Genomic DNA, 26,320 nt, shown 5'->3' with positions numbered 1-26,320 from the left:
CTGCACAGCAGCCACAGGGAAACCACTGGAAAGTTCACACACAACTGCATCACAGTGTTTAAAGTGGGCCGGGTGACCCTGAGCGATCCACAGACAAATGCAATTGCAGGCACCCATTATTAAATCTGCCTCAGGTTCATCTACATCTGCCTGTTGAGTTTAACTTCCTCTCGGCAGATCTTTTATGACCGAAGGCTGCCTTTTAGTCATCTCGCCTCAGGCTGTCCTAAAAAGTGAATGAGTTTGAGCTTTTAGGGAAGAGTAAAAACACACCGTTATAAAAGAAAGGGTGTGTATTTATTGTTGTGAGCCAAAATCCCAAGCATTGAAATTGAATTAAATATGAAATTAAAGACCCAGGCAGATATTATAACTGCTATTTTATAGTAGAATCATGGTAGGCTGAATAATCTTTGCCACATGAAGTGAATCAGTGGTCTTCCATTAGTTATATTTGGGTATTACCATCCCAGTACCTCTCTTTCTTGTCACTCATTGTCTGTGTGAAATACAGAGGCTAACACTGCTCCAGTGTTTTGTCTGGGCTTCGCAATCACTGTTAGAAAAGATTAGTGTAGATATATTAAATTGTTTGCCCCTGTCAGGGCCACTGGAGTTATCGACTTCCCTGGTGGAAACCCTGTATATATAGCCTTTATCTTCAATGTCAGAAAGACCAAAAAGTCCTGCAGCAGATTATATGGCACTGATCCCTAATCTCGATATCACTGAGTCAGTCCGAGATTACATAAAGATCTAGAAGCACCTGAATAAGCTCTGAAAATGCGGGACTACGTCTAAAAATGCTTGCAGTTTTTAAACAGTTAATGCAATACTTTTGTGAAATGTTTCTGATCCCATTTGCTATGAGTCTACATACTAACCACATGAGGTTAATTTGTCCACTGTTTTGGATGTGTGACAATAATGGTGACAATGTTGGATCAAGTGAAGAAGGCTCCAGTTGCAGGAAAAAACATTGCTAAAACCCAATTATTCAGGCCTACAGACCAGTCAGTGAGCCCCTGGCAACCACCTGTCACTAGGGAAAAATTATATTCCTCAACCGGAAAAAAACCTTCCTGTGACTACTTTGGTCACTAGCCTTTATGCTGTTGTTGTGGTTTCTTCTCCATTTCCAGATTGGGAGTGCACCCTTTCAAATTTTATTTCCATTTGGTTAGTAGTCAAAGAATATTTGCAGACAAACGTTAAATTAGGGGCAATCTGCTATCAACCAAAGCAATCAGAAGCCACCGATAGCCAGCAACCACTGCCAACGAGTCAGCAGTAAGCTAATGCTAGCTTGTACATTGCACTTGTTCTAAACATGCATTGCATAACAGCATGTAGTCACTGTGAGCATGTTCACATGAGTGTTTAGCTCAGCTCCCTGAATTAATCTGCACAGAATTACAAAAATTCCTGTAAAATATTCCTCTGCTTAATCATAGGAGGGCATCTCTGCATTGTAGCGGAGCTGTTGGATGTTGTTGCAGGATGTGGGGCACAATTTTGTCACATGTTGTCTGTTGCCTGAATTAAAGTTTATCCCAAAATGGCCTATCAGGAGAATATTTTACAGAGCATGTACACATAGTGTGTTGCATCATCTGCTGTCAGGAGTGGATGATTATGCAGTCTGAAAAGAGAAAAAAAAAAACCTTTAAAAACAACATGCCATATTCCCATGAGCAGATGTGATTGGCGGCGGTAGTTAGTGTGATCATGACATTCACAGCTGCTGCAGGGAGGCCCATATGTGCTGATGTACAGTACAGCCCTGCAGCATCTCTGACTCCTGCTTCTCTCCTCATTTTTTCCCCTTCCCTTCCTGCTCTCACACTGTTTTTCTCCTCTTTCGCTACCACTCATTTTGCCACTCACTTACTCCTCAGTTGTGTCAGCTGGCTGTTGTCCGATTGTCATCCATCTCACGGCCTCTGACTGAGGTGCAGCCCACAGGCTTTCTCGTCGACTGGCCAGGAACATGAGAAAACAGGAAAAAAAATAATAAACAGTGCAGCAATTTAAGAAATGAATTGACGTCATTTCTGTGATCCTGAATTTTCATCAGACTGGAGTCATATGTTCGGATTCAGAGCCATGTACACAAAGTGAATATTTTCCACTTTTAAGGGGCAGTTAGTCTAAACCCTACTGTTTATGGTTAGGCAATAAAAATTACTCTGCAAGGTTTAAAAAATATGGTTTTTGGTTCAAATGCAACAGTTGCCACATTTTAGCTCATCCAGTCAAAGGACTGATAACCCTGGGATTAATTCGTCTGTCCTCAATTCACAGAAACACATGGCACATGATCATCTAATGGGTCTTCACCAAAATTCTGGAATAACTGAATTGGTGTCATGAGTTGTGAGCTAGTGAATCACTGAGTTTGATATATTTTTGGCTGATAACGTGACATGTCTCCACTGAACAACAAAATACATGCTACAGATCTAGAGTCATGCGAAAAAGAACATTTTCATTGAGCTCTTAAGTAGACCTGTGAAAAAATAAGTGCATCGTTGGTGCTGTTAAATACTGATCACTATAAAGTGTGACCACTTCTATAAAAGCAGATGTTTTAGGAGTTTGCTGGTCTGCGGCATTCAGATGTGTGTTAAGACTTTGCCACAGTCTTTCCTGGAGTGGATGTTCCAGCAAGTTGGACAATACAATGATCAGAGGAAAAACTCATAACTAACATCTCAGACTGTGCAGTCCTCAGTCACCATTTAAATATTAAAGTTCACAAAGTTACACCTACAAAAAGGCTGAAAAAATATTGCTTTTTTTGTAATGGTTGCCAGGACAAAGCCTGTTCTTTCTAAAATGGACAGACCAGCAAAGCTTAGGTCTGCAAAGCTGCATCTGGCCAAACCACAAGACTTCTGGAACAACTTTCTTTAGACAGATGAGACCAAAGTGGAGCTTTTCAGCCATATTGCACAGTGCTGCATTTGGAGAAAACCAAACTAGGTATATTAGTACAAACACCTCATAACATCTGTTGAGCACTGTAGCTGATGGGTGATGATTTGGACTTGTTTTGTAGCCATAGGACCCTGGGAACCTTGTAGTCATTGGGTCAACCATGAACTCCTCTGTACACCAAAGTATTCTACAGTCAGGGGCAACATGATCCTCAGCACAGCAGTAAATCTACAACTGAATACAGTTGTAGAAAATGCAGTCAAAATCCAGACTTGAACCCAACTGAAATGCTGTGGGTGGGACCTTAAAAGAGCTGTGTAGAAATGAATGCCTCCAAACCTCAATGAACTGTAGCAACATTATAAACATTGGGCCAGAATTCCTCTATAACAATATGGGAGACAAAAAACGAGTACTTCAAGTTATTGTTACAAACTGTTAAGTCATGGGGTGTACTTAGATTTACAGAGGACTGCAGAGCCCTGTGAAAACTTTTTTTTTCGCATGTGACTTTACTTCCTATTGAAACACATCAGTTTCAAAGTCATGCTGACTGTCAGGAAAAAACAGGACAATTAGTGTCCTTGAACATGAGCAAGTAGGTTGTTTTATCTTGGCTCTTTCATGCTTTTCCATGTGACTGGGAAAAATTGGGTACACCCAGCTAGGAGGAGACGTCACGGCAGACCTAGAACTCTGTGGTGGGATTCTGTATGTCAACTATATATCTATACCGATAGATGTGATTGAATAACTTTTTAAAAATTATTTTGTTTGTTGGAGTTTGACCCCTTTACGTCTTTAATTTTCAGATATTACAAATCTCTGGAAATGAGAAGCAAGTTACATAAACTGGAAATATTCTTTACCTAAAGATATTGGCCATCAGCCCACTTTTGCTTTCGTCATCTTCAGTTGTCAAGTTTGTTGTCATTTGCTTCATCCGCCCTCACTCAAGGTCACGCAAGTCAGGTTTTTATAAATAAGCAAACATAAAACTTGACTGTTTCTCTTGAGTTTGAAGAGAAACCCATAACTCAGTGTAATATTTCATCCTTTGTCTTTTGTTGTTTCTGTCAGTCTCAAGTGAGTCCTGAATGGCAGAATTGTTGCAGACATTTATCTTGGCTCTCTTGAAGCCTCCACCTTTTCCTTTTTACATCTTCATTTAGTTTCCTCACAGTAAGAGGTACTGTGTGTAACTGAACTTATGTAAGTGGGACGACCCCCCTCCCTGAGGTTGGTTGTTTGGATATTTTTAAATACATTTCTCCTTGCTCTCTGTGTGATTTCTGGCCTGATTATTCTCCAGCTGGGAGGCCACGAGATGGACGACATATAAATGTACTCTTTTTAAAACAGGCATGCTTATGACTTATAAAAATATATCTCAAAGAGAAATCATATGCCTATGAAAGAGTCAAAAGAGGTGAAGGTTTTTGAGTGGGGGGGGGGCTGTGCGGTAGGTGTCTGAGTGACTGAGAGGTGATGGGAATGAACAAGAGTGCAGATCAGAAGCTACGTGGGAGGTGGGATGCACGGTCAAGCAGGACCTGCGTCACAGTATTGCATAATAGGTTATTCAGACAGAGGGGAAGTGGATCTGGCGTAATGAACATGTGCACACTGTTTGAATACACTCTCATCCTGTCATCGCACTGCCAGACTATCCTCGCCTAACAAAAAAAGCGTTATTCCTTTTCCTTTCAGCCCCCTTTTACACAACCTACAGTGAAATAAGACAACATATTTTGGGTTTTTTTTTTTTCACAGGGCTGTGCAGCTATGCTTATGTATGTACAGATGCCCAAGAGGTCATTGAGAGCCAAAAAAACTTTGCAACTGATTATTCTTTGGTTTTCTTACTTTTGTTGACATTTTGTATAAGAATCTCTAAACCATTGCAGAAAAGAGTCAGCACATCTATTGGTATTGAAAATAAAGCCATGGAGTAGTTATTGTAGCTTTTGTTTTACATTTAAAAGATCTGATCATAATAATGGAACAGATGTAATGTTTTATACTTAAACATTTATTATTTTTTTTTCATTCCAATATAAATGATGACTGACTGTTTTTATTTTGAAAGGCATTTAATGGAGAGGCAGCTGTCTGTGACCCTGATATATTGTCACAAAGTATATATTTTCGCTACTTCTGCCACAATTGCATTCGAATTCTGAAAGACTTAATGACATAAAATTGCTTTCAACTGTATTTCAACAGATGCACAGCAATGAAAAGCATCTACATGTCCATGAAGTCTTAGATTTCACTTAAAGAAGGCAATAAAATATGATGCATATCCTCATTTCGTTTTAACCTCATCCTCAGTCTCCACCACTCATTGCATGGAAGAAGTAGCTGGATTTTTCTCCCAGGAGGTTTTTAAAATGCAGGAGGATGTCTGAGGTTTGGCCTGGGAGAGGATCCTAAATGAGGATGTCTGAGAAAAATTCTGAGATTCTGCTGATCCACCTTCTTACTGTCCAAACAAGGCAGACATGCCATTTTTCCTCCTTGGATTCACTTCCCCCTCACTGCCTATTTTATCCACTTTAAACAAACATCTGTATGATTTCAGAATTCTGAACAAAATGTTTCCAGTCTCCATTAGATGTTTCCCCCCTACATTTATACTGTTATATAACGACACATTTACAATTTACAGCAGCAGTCAAGGGAAAATCAATTACCTGCTTTCAAGTTTATTATTACAGGATACTGTCAATATGTCTGTTTGCATGGTGCTCGTTTATGCTACACCACTTCCCTGTTTTCTGAATGGCCTTTGTTGAATGTGTAAAGGTCCAACTGCCTTTTACCAAGTTTGTTAACCCGCCTGCAACCTTTGGCACATGGCTGAGCATTAGAATAATAAACCTAAGTGCTATGGGATGGCAGTGTTTGGACAGGGAAGAAGTGGGACGCCACCCTATTTCTTAATAGTCCACTGGGCCCTGTGTTTTTTTGTGTTTGCATGTGTGTGTTCACATGTTTTTGTGTGCGCATGCCTGAAAGCCTGGAAAATGCAGAACCTCATTTATCTTCATTACTTATACTCTATTACACTGTCCTTCCCAATAGGTGGCTAAATTTATTTCCTGCACCCCATCCCATTTAATCCTGACTGCTGCACAGTGTAGCTGTGAACTTACTGAATCCTGTTATGCTCAGACATGCACATATGTTCATAGTAATCCTGCATTTTTATGCATGTAATCAGGATATTAATCCCTAACTGTCAACTCGGGTTGTCTGCATTGATTATTTAAAATTAACATGATGCACAGACAGATATCTGCTAATTAATCCTTAGTTTAGGCTAATAAAATACTAGAATTTCATTTAGTTAATGCAACTGAAGCACAAACTTTTTGGCTGGGTTTCACCACATAGCAGGACATATTATTTGTAAGATAACGTAATTAAAAACTCTCCAAAAGGCACCAGCAGCAAGAGCATGGCTCAGAGGTCCACTTCAGTGACTCAGGATTGACTTGTTTTTTGAAGCTTCAAGTGGTCACTAGAGGAACTGCAGCTTTTGATACTTCAGCACTGGCTTAGTTTTTCAGCCCTTGGTTTGCAGCTTCTCTTGAAACTTATGTTTTTGGTTTTGTTTGTGTGTTTTTAGGGATTTTGGGGTAATTGTATGTGTGAGTGTTTGTCTCTGTGGCTGTCTACAGAATAGCCCTCTTTTCGCTCTATGACAACTGTGATTGGCTACAGTTCACTTTAAAATGATAAATTATGATGATTAAAAATGAATGATTGTCATGGTTTATTTATATTTAGCTTTTATAAACAAATATCAAAATATCTAAACTACGTTTTGCAATTTCCTTTGGGATTTTCACTTTTTTCCAGGGTATAGTGAAACTGTAATTTGGGATGGAGAGTAGATGACCTGCTCTTACTCCCAGAGCTGTCATTTTTCTTTATGTGGATGATTGTTGGCACTCTGGCCTACAGATTAAACCATAATCTATCATCTGCAATCTCTTTGTTACGAGTGTGAGCTTTTTAGAAATTGCTGAAATACTTTAAATGTGCTCTGAATAACTTCTGCTTCAAATGCAGGTATATGGTAATAACTAAATTAATTTTTCTTGGGGTGTAAATCTACTTTCCAACAATCCCTGTTGAAGAGAACATGTTTCTTTTCTTTGCCTTTTTAATTCACTTCTTACCGTCTTCAAAGAGTCATAAAATTAATCAGTTACGTTGCAGAAATTTGTTTCGGTCGTTTCTTTCCCCCAAATAACAAAAGCTACCCTTTTGGTGGAGATGAAGTACGATGTCCTGGTCCTCTTTGTTACACTTGGTGTATTCTTGGTGGTGTTTTGGATCATTTAGCAGTTCACTGTGAAATTTAGTGCTATTAAATTGTCTTTGAAGGTTACTTCCTGGCTTGTTGTTCCTAAAATAAAAAACTCTTCTGATAATGTTGACATCCACTATCAGCATTTATATTTTTAAAATATTTATATATTAAAATGCATGCTACCAGTACTAAATTCACAAAATATTAGTAGGAAAAGATGCAAATTATGACGTAACACATGGTGAAAATTCATGATTTATCTCGTTTTCTTTTACAACCTCTGTAACTGTGGAGTTTAAAGTTTATTACCATCACGTCACAAACCTTCATCCATGGATTAAGAATAGACTGATAGTTGAGATTTATAAACACATTTTGTTTCGTTTCTTACTCTTAGACTTTACTTTTTGTGCCTTTTAGACATATTTTGAGTTTTGTTTTCCTCAATCAAGGATAATAAGGACAAAACAAGGATGGGATCAATGATAGAACAATGCCCTCAGTCTGATTTTGAAAGTTCTGTCGCTGCAAACAGGTAACCTCAATCCTTCCCATCTCATGTTCCTACACCAGTAAACTGCTGGTGAGAGTATTCCTTGTTCTGCATCAATCCCTTGAGAGCAGATGACACTTTTAACCAGAACCTGCAGCAGGTGGAGAACTGCTTCTGTTACTGAGCTCACTGAGGCTGCAGAGCAGGACAAGGACTACACCATGGTGGCGTTTGACGTGCCTATGGACGGCATCAATGGTGCCAGCCCTGCTGCAGCTTTTATGGATTTTTGGAGGGTTGTCTAGTTTTCCTTTTAGGAAAATTGGGGTCTAGATCAGACTGCATTTTGTGTGACATAATAACTGGTTATCAAAATACTGCCCTCTGCTTTCTTTTTATTCAGTGCAATGATCCAAGTCCTGCGTCCTTCTTTGCACTGTTTGCTCTGTTAAGTAAACACCTGCTTATGTTCTGTAGGTCATTTGTCAGCCTTTAAAACAAACAAGTGTTAAGGCATTCTTTGCTGGCCTTCAATTATTCTAAATGGCTTGGCCCTATCACTGTACAGCATTTAAGAAGCTGCATTTAAGCCATCTGGATTGAGCTACATTACATGTGGGAAGCCACAGTCTCCTCAGCACTTCCATCTGTCTGTAACTTACTAATACAGTGTGTTAGGCACAGATGGAAGAGCTGATGGCTTGGCTAGTATTAAATAAAGCCCTTACAGTTGCAGTAACCCTGCAGGCAGTTTGGTAACATTAGTTTTAGCAAACACCACAAATCTGATCATCCTGCTGATGAAAGGAGATTCACATGAACCAGTTAGCTACTGCTCCTCTCACACTGTTTCTCAGCTGAGACCACCAGTCTATTTTTAGACTTGCAGAACATATAGGGTTTACAGACATCTTTGTGTATGTGTTTGTGTGTTTTTAATAACAAATATAAACCCTAATTTCAGTTAATATAGGGTTGCATTGATTTTTTTTTTTTTTTTTTTTTTGTAGTTCAAACTGTGGAGTAGATGTTATTGTTTCAGCTTAGTCTTTGTAGTTACATTTAGTTACATTTTTAACTTGTACAACTGAAGGATTGAGCTTGATGATTACAAGGTGTCCTGTCATCTATCCATCCATTTTCAAAGTAGGGGGGGGAAAAAAAGTTGTTACTTACAAATTCTGGATTTCTGGACTTATACCTCGACACCTAAAACGACAACAGACCACTGCCACCATCTGGAAAGAAGTAAAGAGTCCATCTGCAGCTCATTAAACTGACGTAGTACTAATAAAGCAATAATTTAGAGGTAAGGAGACAAGACAGCCTTCATTTTGCACTAAATATTGAGCCCTGCTACTACAGTACAGTGAAATAATCCTAATTACTTGCGGCACAGTCAAGTTTGAGAAAGATTGTTTCAAGTAAAATGAACTATAGAAAAAGACAAATTGTATGTCTGTGAACTAAGTTACGCTGATATAAGCCACTCACTGCAGAAGAAAATTATAGCCTACCCGTACATGGCAAAATATTGTACATTTATAAGATGTCATGCACCCCTTGTTTTGTCATTTTAGAAATATCTTATGTTTCAAGTGTTGATACACATTGATATACCTTTCTTTGTTTAATAGTCCTAAGGACAGCATTGTCTCTGTTCTGTAATACTGTGGGAATGTGTAGTTTCACTCAGAGCTTTTCTTGCATATAGAAGAATTTTTATGTAGTGTTGCGTTAAAAAATTGTTTTCAAGTTGTTGTTTTTTTTCATTTAAAGTTGATGGTTAGTAAACTTTTGCATTTATCAGATAGAAATAAAAGAAGAATGCAGGGGTTCTGTATAATAATACAGCATAGACTTGCTATTATGTGCATCGCCACACCCACTAAAAAGGCCCATTTTGCAGTGAGAAAAACCTTTATAACTGTAATTATAGTTAATTAAATGTAAAATAAATTGTGTAGTACTTGGGTTCTGTAGATATTTATAAAATTAAGAAGAGATGAATCACAACTTGAAAATTTGACCTGGAAAGAGAAAACAAAATTGAAATGTAATGTTTTTTCCTTTTTATTTTAAAAAGGGAAAATGCACATTAATTAACATGAACACTTTATCCCATCAATTGAAGGGACAGTATTTATCCGTACAGGCTAATTTTCATCTGCAGTAGCTTGTAGTTTGATCGATAAAGCCTCTGGTGTATGGCATTAGATTTTTGGTGCAGTTCTTTCTTTTGTTACCGTCAGTATTTCATTCCCAGCACAATATTTACTAAAAACATGATTGTGCCACAATTAGGGTGATCTCACTGTAGCAGCAGGCTTGAATATTTAGTGTGAAATGAGGGCTGTCTTGTCTACTCACCTCTGGCACTTCTCACGGTCTTTTCTTGTGCTCTTCCATTACAAACTAAATTATTGCTGTACTAGCAATACGTCAGTTTAATGAGCTGCAGATGGACTCTGTACTTCTTTCCAGATGGTGGCAGTGGGTTTTTGTCTTTTTAGGTGTGGAGGTAGAAGTCAATTCAGAATTTTTAGGCTATAATTTCTAAACCTTGCTCAACCTTAGAAAGTGATTTCCTGTGAAAACCCACAAACCCCACGCGATTCCCTAACATGGAAAAGAATCAACACGAGCATTTTAAAACTTGTCCCTGGGGATAGTTGTTGGGTTTTTTTGTTTTTGTTTTAAATGAGGTGCAAGTTTTTGTGTTCGGCCTTCGCTCTTGTTGACAAGGAAAAATCCCCTCACTCTCAGGCTTCTTCCACGTGAAGTCTTTTTGCCATTGTGACTCAGATTTTCCTCTTTCTTGCCGACTTCTATAAACACACTTGTCACTTTTCACGTTTTCCAGCCTCCCCACAGCAGTAGTAGTCTCACTGCTTCTCTTCTGCTGATTCAACATTGTGCTTTTTTTTGTGTGTGTGTGTGTTTTATCCTCTCAGTCTGGGAGAACAGAGAGGCGACGAGAAGAATGACGAGTTCCTGAGATGCTCAACGGACTCGTACATGATTTTCTAAGGCCTCCAGAAGCTGAAGACGGGGTGTCAGTGACAGGTAAGAGGAGTTTCTTGCATGCAGTACTGCTAAAATTTCTGCACATGTTGAGGCCATTTCCTCATACCCGCATTAGGTTTTCTCTAATGGTCATTTCCTGTTTGAGACTTTGACGTTGTGAATTGGCTTCAGCGTGGCCCACATGTTGCAGCGTGCATCGTGCTGGCGTGGATGTTAACACATTCTTGCTGCGTGGGAGCTTGCAACAGATCTTAATCATGGATAGGGTATTGCTGTAATTCCAGAGCGGGAGGCATAACCCTAATCTCTTTGCCACATTATACAGTAAATCAGAGTGTGGTTAAGTCGGGTCCCTGCCAGCTCAAAACAGCCCATTTGTGTGGATTTATGACTGGACTTGCTCAGTAGGACTACTTATTTTAATCTACAAATGTCCCCTTCTCTCACTTCTCTCTTCATACTGATGAAGCACCCTACTGCTGAAATTTTCTCAGTGGTTTTATTTGGGAGGTGTGCATGAATTGCTTTGTGCCATGGTGGATTATTTTGGAGGTAAGTGGTCCAAAGGGCTGGCTGGTCGAGGCCAGTTTTAGCTGCAGCGTCCAATGGGAGTGTGTCCCCATGCCGAGGCAGCACGGACACTGATGGATGGCCTAGCTTTCTGTCGGTTTCTGGTCCCAGACGGGAGCCGTTGTTATGAAAATATAGAAGGAAGCAGGATGACGGACCGCAGAGAGATGGCAACACAGCTTATTGTGGATGACCGACTGATGGGCATCCGCTATAGATGTAGATAAAGTAGAATTGTGGGCTCTTGGGAGCCGTTTTCAGTGTTCACCAGAAATTGTGTTACTCCTGGCACTCCTAAACATTTTAAGTATCACTGTAGGATAATAAACTTTATATGACTGAGGAAGAAAAACTGGAGACCACAGACAGATGTACCCAATATTTCTGCAAAGCCACACTGGAATTATTTGTTTTACTGGAATTTCCCTCTAATATTCCTCATGGTTTTAACTCAGCTGTCCTGCAGATAGAGAAGTTACAGAATTTTACTTTACTGCTGCTTCAGCCTGTAAATCATTTCCCTCAAATAGGGGCTGAGTCATGTTGGCCATCCCATGCCAGTAAAAGTGGTAGTGTTAATGGTGCCATTCACAGCGGTGATTTGCAGCCTGCGTCTTTAGTCCAGCAGTTGTGGCCTCCAGGCGGCTGATTGATGGTGTTTGTTCTCAAATGGTAGCCTCCAACAGAGAGCAGTTTCTGTTGCTTTGGCTGCAGGCTGATGAGACCTCACTTGTGGCCCATTTAGTATTCTCAAGACCTCCCATTGAGACTTGATCAAGAATGACCTTGAACTCCATCCCCAGCATCACGTCTTGTTGCCTGAAGGACAAACCTTGTGCCTACTACTCTGACCCAGTTCTATGAGCAGGGAAAGAGAGAGTTGAAAAGGGAGAGGGACAAATCTGTGTTTGTATGTGTGTAAGGCGGTGGTGGCAGGGCATAGCCTACTTCTCGTACCCTACTTTAGCCCTCTCTTTATGTGGGAGCAACTGAGCTACACTGACTACACCAACTCCTGTTTCTTTTTCCTTTTTTTCATGTTTATTGACCAGATGGTGGCTTACAGGTCAAGGCAAACGCTGAATGCTGCCAAAGCCATGTTGGAATAAACTTCAGCATGTCATATCCTCGATTAAACTGCGATTACTGTCTGATAATCCTAAATTGAAGTTCAGCTAGTAATGCTGGTAGAAGAGTAAGCCAGCATGCATGAAACTTTAATAAATTTTAATTATTACTCAACCTATACCCACACTGCACTAAAAGCAGACATGCAAGATTAGCAGGGCAGCATTTAGCAACTTAAGAAACAAATATTTGTCTCAAATGTTGGTGGAAACTGTATAAACCATACCTATTTATAGTCACTATAACTATATTTGGTGATTTGTTTTAGTATTTTCTTAATTTCTGCAGTGACGGGAATGAGGGAATTGTATAATTGATTGAATATATCAATAGAGCGCTTGTAGACGTTTGGGTTGTATTTAAGGTCTAGAACCATATATGAAACAGAGAAGATGGAGAGGATGTACACTGTCAACATCATCTCTGCTTTTAAAATTGGGCTTCAGACTTTTGTAGTTGGGGCTAGATGAGGTGACCCCCAACTTCTTTTTGGTTTTGCTGGAATAGGCTCAGCCTGCTGGGGAATTTCCTATGATACACTTGGCATTCATCACCACCTGTCCACTTCCCTCTTTTAAATCCTGATGCATTTATATGCATGTCTGTAACTTTTATCTGTTTTGTCTCGTTTGTTATTCGTGGTCTCTTTGTGCTCTCTTCTCTTTCCTCTCACCCCAGAGTTGGTTGCACTAGATACCCGCACCTACCTGAACCTGGTTTCTTCCTCTTAAAACGGAGTTCTCTCTTCCCACCATTGCCAAGTGCTTGCTCATATGGAATTTTATGATTGCTGGGGTTTTCTCAATAGAAAACACCTTGAGGTGACTATTATTGTGAATTGGTGCTATATAAATAAGACTGATTCGATTAATTTGAAAGTTCAGTTCCTGCTGCCAAGCTCTTTCTCTAGTGGATAGTTTTGTGGCCTGGTTCGCCATTGTGGCCATGTGTAGTTTCTTTTATTTCATTTAGGCAGCATGGTGGCTTAATTAGTTAGCAATATTGTCTTACAGCAAGAGAGTCCTGGGTTTGAATCTAGACAGTTTGCATTTTCTCCCGGTGCTTGTGTGGGTTTTCTCCAGGAGCTTTGGTTTCTCCCACCACTGGAAAAACATGCTGTCTGTCTGGACAAGGGCTGACAGTGTATATTCTAAATGAGATTATATAATCAAATGTTTTAAAAAACTAAGGGGTTTTTGAGTTCTGGCAGCACTAATCCAGACAAGAGATTCTTAATCTCCTGGTTTCTGGGTTCATTAAAGGTGAATAATAATCCAGTGAAATACCATCTTGCTGTCAGATGTACTCCACGTCCACTTTGTTCCTCCTCCTGCTCTGAAAATGTGCTGTAATCTGAAGGACCGTGTTAACCAGAACCAACAGGAGGAGAACTGATTCATGTGCCATGATGCTGAACTTTCAGAGGCCATAGAGCAGAAAAACGACTACAATGGCTAGCTGCAGTCCAAGACTGAAGAATTTTTTTGTCACAAAGCGTGTGGGTGTGTGCTGTGAATGGAGGCAACAATGCTTTCACAATAAATACTTGTGTGCACACGACACGACAGCCCCCTTGCCCACTGAATAAGTAGAACCTCAATCTTTTGAAAACACTTGTAAAGCACTTTTAAAAATGAAACCTGAACCAGACAAAAGTGCTCAAGAGTCGTTGTACTTTCTTTTTTATATCATCAAAGCGTGTACACTAGATTCCTGCACCAGTTAAACCAGTTGAAATGTAAATAATGTTTACTTATAGAGCTCTTCATCACTTCTGTAAAAATTTCAACAGTCCCTGTCACAGATGCTTGGAGCAAATATGCAGCTGTTTGCAAACAGATGTTATCACTTTATGTACAACTCCCAAGACACTGAAATGCTAAAAAATAATGCAGGTATGAAATATATCCATATATTATATGAAACCCTTATTGTTGTTCTGCTTACTCAGCACCATCTATTCCTACCTGTAGCTGCTTACTGCACTCCCCCCAAATCATTGTGTGTGTGCAGTACCTTAACAATTATATAAAGAGGTGATTGTGCAGGACACTGCTTTAGTAGTAGTATTGTATTAGTACTACAGCTCATCATATACTTTGCTCTCGTTTGAACTTTTCACTGGCATTTGTTTTCATGAGACTTTTTAGAGCAGAAACAATCATTACCATGTTGTTTTTATGTGTGCCTGCATGTCATACATCCAGAATTGCTTCTTAAAATATCAAAATCCTCACTTGGGTTTTTTTCCTTTAAGGTAAACCAGTTCTAATCTTTCAGTGGCAGCTTCTTCTAATTAATCATTCGTATCATAATTACCTGTTTTAATCCTTTCTGGGAGTTAATTAAACAGGCTCCTTTATCTGTAGTACCATAAAAATACAATTTCACTCTAAATCTTAGTTTTCACCACGTCTCCTTTAAAGACTCAATTTGGACAGCTAATAGTGGCATCCATTTATTTATCCACTTCAGAGTTGCAGGGGGTCTTGGACAAAAAATATGCTCTGCATCTTTACAGAGTGAGATGCATGCAGCACTACTTTATTTTTTTTATTTTTTACTTTGTTTAACACGCGTGTAGAGATCAGAATGATCTTTAACTGACAGCTTTTTTCCCCTTCCCTTGCTTCCTCTTCTTTTAACTGCCTGACAATGGCAGTAGAGGACCTTGCAGAGTATAGTTTCTTTAGTCAAAGGAAATGGCAGAGGAGTGGAGCATGGAGAGAGGAGGTGTGCATATGTCAGAGAGGGCTGGGTGGTGCTGAGAGGAGGAGGGATGCATGAAAGAGAGTGAAAAGCAGGGAAAGGGGAGGGGACTGTGCTCTCATTCAGATTGGTGGCATTTGCCTTGAGAATGAGCGGTTTCTTTTTTGGGGAAGGGGGGTTTTAGAGAAGTTTTTTCCCCCTCAGGAGGGTTGGTCAGAAACAGAGAAACAGGAACAGAGTGAGACACGAAGGAGCAGGAGGCTGGATGATCAGAAGGAGCTGGTCAGACATCAGAGCAGCTATGCAGGGAACAAACTGGGGTAAGAGACTCGCAGGAAAAAAACGTTGGAGAAACAGGAAGTTACCTTTAATTACCTGGCCATTGAAAGTGATGGACGGTGTTTGACATTCACAGTGGGACTCCCACTGTGACTGAAAGTTACAGAGGATTATTGTACATTAAGGTAAAAAGAGAAGAATTTTTACATTTGTGTAAATAAATGTAAACAATTAGTTGATGAATCTCCTTAAAGTAAGAATTAAATATCTTTAGGTTTAGACTCCCAATCAGTCTAAATAAGCAGAAATTGTTAAACATCAGTATTGTTTTTAAGATTTCATAGACCATATAGTTAACAGTAGCTGTAGCCAAAAGAAAGTGGAAAAATTACAGTGACCTTTCAGTGATTACTCTTCTGTAGCTGCTCAGTAGTGCAAGGGTGGCAAGTAGAGGTTACTGTATAGTAAAGTCTAAGTGAAAGATCCCCTGTTTGATCCCAGGAGGACACAAATGCCTTTTGGGGCTGTGTCAGAAAGGACAAAAAATGGTAACCCCCCCCCAAAAAAAACCTGCCAAATCGAACATACAGAACTGCTTGGTGTGGAGACCCTTTGTGAATAAGTGAGCATCTGAAAGTAGCTTTTAGAGCATCATGGTCATTGGAAAGTGCATTTCCATGTTTTAAATCCAGAATCAGTCTTACTTCATAGCAAAATAGCTTTGCAAATGGACCATAAATCCTGAAAAATGCCTGTTTAGTCAAATATTTTAAATATACTGGTCACCACTTCTGTGTAGTGGAACTACTTATAATGCAGTATGCATGCACTTCAAAAAGATAATATTTATGTCAAAAAGGTTTTAGAAGGCTGGCGTTAGGTCCCAACTTACAGGAAAACCACACGGTACAAAATACCACTGTAATGGCTGACTTGTTGGTCTTTAGTGTTTTTATTCAAAAAAGTGATTAATTCTAAACGTTGTATTTTTCCTGCCTCAAATGTAATGACTTGCTGCTTTTCTCTTCATAAGGTGTAAATCATACGTTTAGCATTTGAACAGTGCTCTATTTGTGATTTTTCTGTCTTTTTGTTATCAAGCCTGACATTTTATAGACAGTCTTTCAGCATCTAAACAATGATTAGTCACTGCAGAAAAGAGAAAAAGTGCTAAATTATGGTTTTATATTTTTTGAAGGCCAGCCCTTAATGTTTTAATGGATTTGAGTGTCGTTTAATGATAAATGGTTTGGTTTTTGCTTACTGAATGATTCAGAAGGTGTTTTGTGGTCTAATATTTATCACAGTTATATGTGGTACATATTCATAGCACCTTTCAGCTGTTAATTACGGTTTCTAAAGGTTTTTTATTCCCTTTTTTTTATTCAGTTATTGTTCTTGGGGAATCTAATATCGGTTTTGTTTATTTGAGTTGTCTGAAAAAGTTGCAGCTTTGCTTGGGAACATTACCTTTTGGCATGATAACCGGGGTGTTTGTCGGGGCACTGAGGTGTCTGCCTGTGGAAAGGTAGGTTGTCTACAAACCAAAATAGCTTTGTCACAGTTTTCTCTCTGTGTTCCAGTTTCCAGTATGAGGGGAAAGAATAAGGAGATTGGGGGTGTGACAGAAAGAGAGAGTTGGATTCAGAAGTTTGATGGAGAGTGGAGGAGGGGATCTCCAGACTCATTTGTTTGTTCCCTCATGTGGACGCTCCCTGGTGAAAACTGAAGCTCTCTCTTCTTTACTTCTTTCTTCCCATGTTCTTCTTTGAGTCAGAGCTGGTGCCCCTAACACCTCTGAGTCTCAGATGAGGGCTGGGGTAATACAACTTTTTGCCAGTTCCAAACACTTCACCTGGTGTTGGAATATTTTTAGACTCACCTCTGTGGTTGTGGATGTGTGTTTATGGTGTGGCGCTAACAAAGGAGGACTTAGAGCAGGCTCTTTCAGTTTGTCTCAAAGCAGGTTTGTGTGCCGTTGCAGTCTTAAAGGGCATGGCTAATAAACTGCATATACTGTATCTTTATAAACGGCCTCTATAAAAAGGCTTTTATACTGTTTGCGTCTCTAATTGCCAATCTCAGATGCAGTCAGACGAAAGGTTGCCACGCATGCCAGAGAATGCTGCTGAAATTTATCTACAGTTTACTGCTGTACGTGTAATAAAATATGCCTCTGTGATTGGAGCAGCGTGCCTGAGTGGAGTTTTTCAGAGCAGACTGCAGACTTTCCTTCACATTTTATATGCAGCATATAGTCTGATGCTGTAGACTGAATCCTCAGCATTTTTTGTGAATGTATTGATCTCTCTTTATTGATTTTTGTCATCTCTGCTCATTTCTCCACAGAAATTAAGATGTGTGAAAGTCTGAGAACAGTTTCTTTTTAAGGGCAGGTTCAAAATTGTTAAAATAATGGGGTTTTAATAATGTCCTGTCTCTCAATAAATCTCCTCTTTGCTTGAATAGAAGGGACAAAGCATTTAGAAGCTTTTCAATGTAGTAGCAAACCTCTAGTCTGTCTTTTGTGGCAAAAAGTTGACATTAGAGGGTCATAAGCATAGACTGTATGTAACAGATGGACACAGCCATAGTGTCAATCATTTGCTTCTAGATTTTAGGGCCTCACTGTTGATGTATTTTGACTGATGCTATGTTTTTGGATGGGTTTTAAGAGCCAGAAGTGACCATATTTGGACGAGTTGGTGGAGTTTCAAGCCAACAGCTAACACTGCCATGCTTGGTTAGCAAGCTGCGTTCATAAACTGTAGGGAAGCTAATTGGTGCTTAGTAACAGACTGGTTAAACAGAAAACTAGAATTTCAGTTACTAGCAGTAAAGCCCAAATGTCTTGGATGGTTTGTAATGCATAGCAAGGCATAATATCAGATAATTTGACTCAAAATTATGCAAAACGCGCCAACAGCACAGACACTGTTGAGACGTCCAGTTCAGTGGAATTGGCTGAGGTGAAGTCAAGCAAATGGCTACACCTGTAAATCAAAGTGACCCCTTACCAACTTGTACAGTTGTTCTGAAGTGGGAAACTAGCCATAGATGTCATTACCAGGCTATAAACATATTTTTGAAGTTGGAGATTTAAACATGGTCATTGTAAGAACTGCAGTTTTTGGCATTTACAGATTGGCTTCACTTCTTAGCTCCAAGGTTGCTGCTCAGTGTCAGCTACTGCATGATTTATAGTACCTGGTTAAACTATTACTATGCATTTAAACAATGCAAACAATGCTAATCTGTATACTGTGGTGTACTGATTAACACAAGCACATGGGTATGTTGGATATAATTACAGCATATTAATATTTTATTTAAGAGAGTTGTTATCCTTGTGCTAATCGGTATACAGTAGCCAAATATCTCTCTATAAAACAAAGTCAGTAAGTGTAGATTTTCTAATTTTTGTAGCTCTAATGGTTTGTATATACCTTCAGTCTGTTCTGAGGTTTCCTTGCATTTCACTGTTGTTCATTAGCTTAAAGTCCAACATAATGCAGTTCAGGTTGACTCTTGATGGTAGAGCTGTGCAGATGCACAAGCGCATAAATGCAAAACAATGGGCGTTGCATGGCATAGGTTCTATGGCGAATCAACTCAGTGTTATAAATTAAACTTAATGCAGATCACATGGGCCGTCCAGACTATAAAAGCTGATTGGCCAGTTTTCATAGGCGCCTGCAACCTCTACTTACAAACTCTTACTCTGTTTGCATGTTCACGCTGAGGCTCCACTCAAGGAGTGGGTTGTAAAGCACCAAAGCAGGCTTACTGACGGCACTCCTTGAAAGCACAGCACCTGTTTTATGTCCAGTATGGAGTGAACTCTTGCACTTGCATATATCTTCCAAGTTCTATGTTGTCTCCATAGTAGACAATATTAAATTGTTTTTGTGGCTGCCTTTTTTTAAGTCTTATAATTCTGGTATTATTTTCTTGTTAGAAATTATAATAACAAAAAATCTACGAAAAGGAAGGAGCAAAGATGTTTAGCATTTTGCAAATGCTGGTTTTAAATGCCTGAATCAAACTGAAGGAGATTGGGAGCATTTTCCAAAGGGATGAATATGATTCAGTCTTTCCCCGGACATAGACTTTACTTGGGAGGACAGCCCCGATATTTTAACGGCCACCCAAGTATATTTGGGAAATCATTTTAGCGTACATATTTTTATTTTTCTGATGCCATTGCTGAGTTTTACTGATGGAGAGTCTCCTCGCATTTATTTTGAAAGCATAGTCTCTACAAATCAGCTAGCACTGGCCCTTCCCTACCGGTAACAAAAACTTGCTGATTGGAAGTTCCTGTTTCCCTCGGAGAAAGGTCACAGCACCTAAAGCTCCCTATTGTATTTACACCTTTCCCCCTTATGAAGAAACCCTTCAACAGCCGCATGTGTGACTCCACAGAGTTAAACTTGCCACAGATTGGAAACTACCCTCTTGTGTTTGCACCTTTAACACCTTTATTCTAAAATCATGGTCCGTTTTTTAGAATAATGTGAATTCCCATTAACTGAACCAAATTCTCAGCCCTCAGCCAGTTTATTGAATCAGTCACTCCTGACAGACTTTGCAGAGCCAATTTAACCTTCTTGCAAAACTCTAAACACATTTTCACTCACTAAAGAACAATTTTGCACAGTAATTCACTTGTAAAGCTTTATGCCAACCACTGGCAGCAGATGGTAAACACAGCTACAGCACAGGTGTCATTTATTAAGCACAACAGCTCAAAATTGTTCACACTTGTTACTAATGGTGTAATTTAACCAAAATATCACGGTGCGAGTGCTGTACAGCCAGCGAGGGTGAGTTTGAAGGTCGATGCCAGCTGTGGATGGAAGCAATCTCAGAGGAAGGTCGAGATCAGTCATTTCAGTTGAAACCTGAGCCTCTGTGATTTACTCAGAAGTGTTCACTATTGCTTTTTATTTATCCAGTATAATATATACTTGACATTTGGAGTCATTTGACAAGGTGTGACGAGAAAGTGACCTCTTTCAAAGGAGATATGCACTCACCAGACACTTCATTAGGTACACCATGCTGGTAGTAGTTTGGATCCCCTTTTGCTTTCAGAGCAGCCTTAATTCTTAATGGCACAGAGTCATCAAGGTGCTGGAAACATTCCTCAGAGATTCTTGGCCATATTGACATGATAACATTGCACGGTTGCTGCAGACTTTTAAGCTACATAACCATGTTGTGACTCTTCTGTTCCACCATATCCCAAAGGTGGTTGTCATTTGAGTTCAGTGAACTTATTGCCACGTTCAAGAAACCACTTTAAGATGATTTAAGCTTGATGACGAGGCGTGTTATCCTGTCATCAGAACGATGCTCAGTTGGTAGAAATATCCCCCGCAACATTACTGTTTGAAAATCTGGTTTTATGTTGTTAGTTTAGATGTTAGATGTTGGTGTTAGAAATGTGTTTTAGCAAAAACTATAAAGTTAAGTGCCTTTAAGTAACTCTCCTGCTGAGGGTCCCTACATTCTCTGAAAATGAATGAATAAAAACAAAAGGATTATTTTAAGGTGGGTCCCAGATTATGTCATTATCATCTCTTGGTGAGGGGTATCTGTTACAATACAAGAGTATATGGTCAATATTCCTAAAATAAATTGATCAGATCATTCCTACCTAGAGAGCTTCATTAAGTGTTGTGGTGAAAAGTGTGTACTTTATGATGCTTTGACTTTTTATTTTGTAATATTTTGATCCACATAACTTTATGCTGAATTATTACATTTTAAAAAGTGCTGCAATTGCAGATTCTCTCTATGCTGCTTCTCCGGTGCTCCATCTATACAAGTAACCCTATAAAAATGTCAGCACTGAAAGCTAGAGGATAAAATCCTGATGCCTCTGTGTGACAGCAGATTTCCCAAGACTGCTACTGTTGCCTGCTGCAATGAAAAATATCTGACGCGGAAGAAATATTACTCTACATCTCGTCTTGCAACCTGTGGCTTTTGAGTGATGAGACATCAGAAAATGGGTGGCTGCAGACTCGACACGACCCCACACTGACCACTACTCATGTTTGGTCTCCTCCTCAGCTGGAGTGCCACACATTCCTGCTGCTGGAGGAGTGACTGGCTGACCGAGGGGCATTAAACCCTTCAAAGCCTTTCCCAGACAAAAACAGTCTGCTCACATTCACAATCAGCTGACACAGTGGACACTGGGGGTGGTTTTAATATTACTTGCATTCCATGCAGTGTTTTTGTGTGTGCATGTGTGTGCGCGCATGGGCCTAAGTGGATGCCTTTACTGGGTGCTGGGCCTCGACAACATTGTATTAGTGATTTCTAGTTGCATGCATTTAATTTGCTAATGTATCGTATTAGCTTGCTATTTCAATGAACTGTTTTTACAGGTCAAAAAATGGCTCTGACTTCTTGTAATTTATAATTTTACTAAATTTAGTAAATGTATAAATTTACTGAATTAAAATTATAATTTTGATAAATTTTTATTAGGAAATTTTTAAGTCTAGTCTGATCTTGCTTTACGAATAAAAGATATAAAAGGGATAAGAACACTGTTTTAATACTGGCGTCAGTGCTCTATTTCATCTGATATCACATGAGCTATCATGTAGTAATATAAAGGTATTTTAAACATTTAATCTACAAGGAAAATGGCAAATTCCACCCATCCACAGAATATTTATAAACCATAATATATTAAGTATATTATATCCATCGGCCCCTCTTTATAGTTGTCACAAACCCTTCCACTACCATTAGCTGTTATTGTCCATTTATCTTCAATTAGGGAAGTGGGAACATGTGGAAGATTGTAAAAGCTATAGGAGGACTGGAGGCTTTAAGATGCTAAGAAGGGGTCCTGGTCTTCCTGTCAGCCCTATGACCCCCTCCTCCCCTTTTCTTCCCTCTTTCCCCTTCTAATGTTTGAGGCCCCCAGTCACTGTGACAACAAAAGGGAAACTAGGACTGCATGAACATGATGGGGGCTTTAAAAACACTTTGAGACCCCATGTGCTTTGCCTAGAAGAGTGCCTGCATAGTTTTAGTTATCTTGAGGGATTAGAGCTCATTCTGGGGAGACTGAGGGCAGCAAATGGACTCAGTGATGAGGAATAAAGACCTGTGGAAAGCAAACGTAAGGAGGAGACTGAACTAGAATATCTTGCCTAGTTGTTGCATAAATATACAAACTTTTTATTGCAAAAGAAGTATTAAAAAGGTTTAGGTTTAGTATATAAACAGTTTGCAGTTGGGAGATCTCAAGTATGAGCACATCATCATCAGTCTGTGGCAGTTTAACATTCTTGGGTACTTTTATATAAAGTAAAGCTTTCTCTTGGCTATAGGTTGGACAAACAATAGATGTTGCAAAAAACTGGCATTATTTCTTATGACCATCAGGGGGCGACTCCTTCAGCTGCAAAAATTTGTTAGACTGTGTAGAAATCTGAGGAAGAATATCAAGTTTCTTGATTAATCTGTGATTTTTAGGGTTTCAATCAGTAGTTTAATGTCTCATTTAATACAACATGATGGTCACTTTAAAAATTATGATGCCATCTACAGAAACATACACAAACAAATAAAGTAGGGTATGGTTTAGAGTGCTGCTACCTTGTGATCATAGCATGATAAATGTAAATGCTGAAGCAGCACTAGAGAAAAGTGTTTCTCTGCCCTGAAGGATTAATGTATTAAATGTAGATTCTTCATGACTATCTTATGCAAAAAGATTTATTGAACCACAAAACACTGGCAGCCTGTTTTTAAGTTAAAGATTTTTCTCATATAACTTATTCATCATGAAAATGCTAGGTATAAGATGTACAAAGATTGCTATGAATTCTGAGTCATGTAAAGCTACGAGTCGATATGGAGCTTGAAATAATCATGTCCCCTTTAAAGTTTTCACAGCAAAAAAGATTTTAAATTTATTTGTGACACAACTGGGTGAGCTCACTAACTGGTCCTTTTAAATCAGCCTGGAGGGATTTTCTCATTGAAATAAGCTGTAGAGTTTGCTGGAGATAATCTTCTGGGGTTTCTTTAATCTCAGTATTAAGAAAGGCAATTTTAGGTTTGAGGCTTTCTTTTTCTAATAGCAGTTACTCAGTCATTCTCATTCCATGCTATTCACATAGGATTATTTGTAATAAATATTGTCATGGATGAATTAGTTTTATCAGTGTATAAAGAAATCACATGAGATTAATCCTCCTGGCTCTGCCCCCGGGGACCGTTAAGTCTGATCCGCAACACCACATGTTGCTCCGGCTGCTATTCATTTACTTTTCCTTCATGCTGACACTGATTGAAGTTTAAAGGTACACTCAAACAATTTTTTTTTTTGTTTTTTTGTTTAATGGAGTTTCAATTTGAAAGTCCATTAACTGACTAACCAAAGATGATCAATGGACAGATCCCACTTGCCCATAAGCTAATGGATTTTTGACTTTCTAATAGCAGCAGAGTGATGTAATGTAATCAATACTTTTCTTGTTAAAGCTGTACCACTTCTAAAAGTTTGCTATGTGAGAGTACCAAGACACACTAAACATATTAACAGACATTGGACTAAAATGCTCTCTCATTTCTTTGCATTTTCACTATCTACTGAACATGCTAACATACTATAGCACCAGGCTTGTCCTAGTCACTTCATAATGAGCCTAAGAAGGGATCAGCCAGGTTTCCACGGTGCTGATTAACATGTGGTAATCACAGTTGAATCACAGCAAAAGCCTTAAGAAACCTGTGAACTTGGTAGGTTGGAAAATGACTTGGCACAGCTGTTTGGCTAGAAACTCTGCAAGCCTACTGTAAATCCATGATTGTCTTTCACAATAAGTGTCAACGTTAAAGGTCAAAAGGTTGGTCGAGAGGGTTATAGTTAGTTTATGCAGCCATCCAATTATCCAAAAGGGGTCGGGGAGAGCAGCTTATCCTAGCTGCTATGGGCTAGTGCTTCACCCATGACAGGTCACCAGTCTTATCATGGGGCTATCACAGAGAGACGGACAACTGTTCACGCTCACATTCACACCCTCAGCCAATTTACAATCACCAGATAACTTAACATGCATGTCTGTGGACTGTGGGAGAACCCACACAGGCAGAGAGAGAACATGCTAACTCCACACAGAAAGGCCCCGGGTGGGTGGTAGATTCAAACCCTTCCTCCTGCGAAGTGACTGTGCTAACCACTACTGTACTACTTTGCATTCTGTTTTGTATTTTATTATACGCTTTTATTCTAATTTTCTTTAGCTTTTTTAAATGTTTATTCCTATTTTTCTCCCAGAACAAGTACAAAAACACTGACCCTCTGATGGGGACAACCCTAACCCTATATTGTTAACCTGGAAGAACAATTTATTAAAAACAAACGATCTTGAAGAGTTCATCTTATAAGAAAAAAAATACAAAATACCTTGTAATAGATTTAGAACTAGCTGATTTCCATGATCACCCCCGGGCAGGTAATAATAATTAATCAGCTATAAAATACAAAAATATTTGAGATACAAGTAGATCAATTTGATCAAATTATAAAAAGAAAAGCAAAACCCCTCTTTTATATATATATATATATATATATATATATATATATATATATATATATATATATATATATATATATATATATATTTAGAACTATATATATATATATATTTAGAAATATATATATATATATATATTTATATATATATATATATATATATATATATATATATATATATATATATATATATATATATATATATATATATATATATATATATATTTTTTTTTTTTTTTTTTAAACATGGCAGGTGTCATGATGTGTGGCATAGAGAGGAGCCAAATGCAGGACTCCTCCTTTATTTGACTTCTCTGGAAACCATCAGGAAGAGCAGAAGTTAAACTAGGAAAACATGACACGCACAAGGGAGCACATCAAGGAACAAAAACAGCACAGAGCTAGACAGACAAACACTAGGGAGGAAACAGGATATATGCTACAGCCTCACAGGTGTTTTGTTTTCTTTTTAAACCAGGATTTTCTACTTTTGTTTTGAAATATATATATATCTCTCACGAAAATGCAAAAAACTGATGTGGAAACATTGGCTATTAATAAGCTCGCAAACAATAACACAGAACCATGTTTGTGATGTCAGAAACAGAGATAAAAGTATCTTCCTTTTCCTTGTCCACATAGCTACATGCAATTCAACTTCTGAACATCTTCTCCCTATTTAGTGTTAGCTTTAAAAAAAAAAAAAAAAGAAGCAGTTTTGAGTGACTTAAAGCACCATTTACATGTGGCCGAAAGGCCTAAGGCCTAACTAGGGATTAGAAAACGGGTGGGAAAAGGGACATGGGTGCATGTAAACAACACAGGTGGAGACAGACAGGGAGGGAGGAAACCCACACATGCTAAAAAACACACAGAAACAAGGGACACTGTGAAGGTTAGAATAATAAAATCAAAACAAAAGTCACAGCAATATCACAAAAAACCCCCACACTGGTAAATCATTACAAAACCCCTGGACCGCAGCAGCTGATTACCAAAAACGTGTGAGTGACGTAGTGAAAACTGAATTCCTATCATACTTTAAATAACTTCTCTGAAACTTAAGGCGACGACACACCCACAGGTTGGATATCCTGACAGTCTGACTCACCGTGATGATGTTTTTAGTGTACAAGAGGCTCCGTTGTTGGTTTTTGTACACCATGATCTCATCATCAGGCATCCTGTTGTCCATTGTTCTTCACGCTCAACTGCTGGGCAGCGCCGGGAATAAACTGTTGATATCATAGCCTGTTGTGCCTGCTGTTATAATGTC

The 26,320-nt window shown here is 38.9% G+C and overlaps 1 protein-coding gene across 3 annotated transcripts in view; it reads left to right on the top strand.

Moving 5' to 3' along the window:
• The window catches only part of LOC116336299 (leucine zipper putative tumor suppressor 2 homolog), a 42,755-nt gene that overhangs the window by 9,379 nt on the left and 7,056 nt on the right, over positions 1 to 26,320 (top strand). For 2 of the 3 annotated variants that reach the window (XM_031760148.2, XM_039616530.1), the window contains one exon: positions 10,712 to 10,823. The exons of the other annotated variant lie outside the window; for it this stretch is intronic. The gene's annotated coding sequence lies outside the window, so the exon portion shown is untranslated. The remainder of the gene's footprint in view (positions 1 to 10,711; positions 10,824 to 26,320) is intronic. 3 annotated transcript variants of the gene reach the window in all.

The sequence above is a fragment of the Oreochromis aureus genome, linkage group 8 (genome assembly GCF_013358895.1).
Source record: "Oreochromis aureus strain Israel breed Guangdong linkage group 8, ZZ_aureus, whole genome shotgun sequence".
NCBI lineage: Eukaryota > Metazoa > Chordata > Actinopteri > Cichliformes > Cichlidae > Oreochromis > Oreochromis aureus.
The sequence above is the reverse complement of the archived record's forward strand: the minus strand, read 5'-3'. Positions and strand labels throughout refer to the sequence as shown.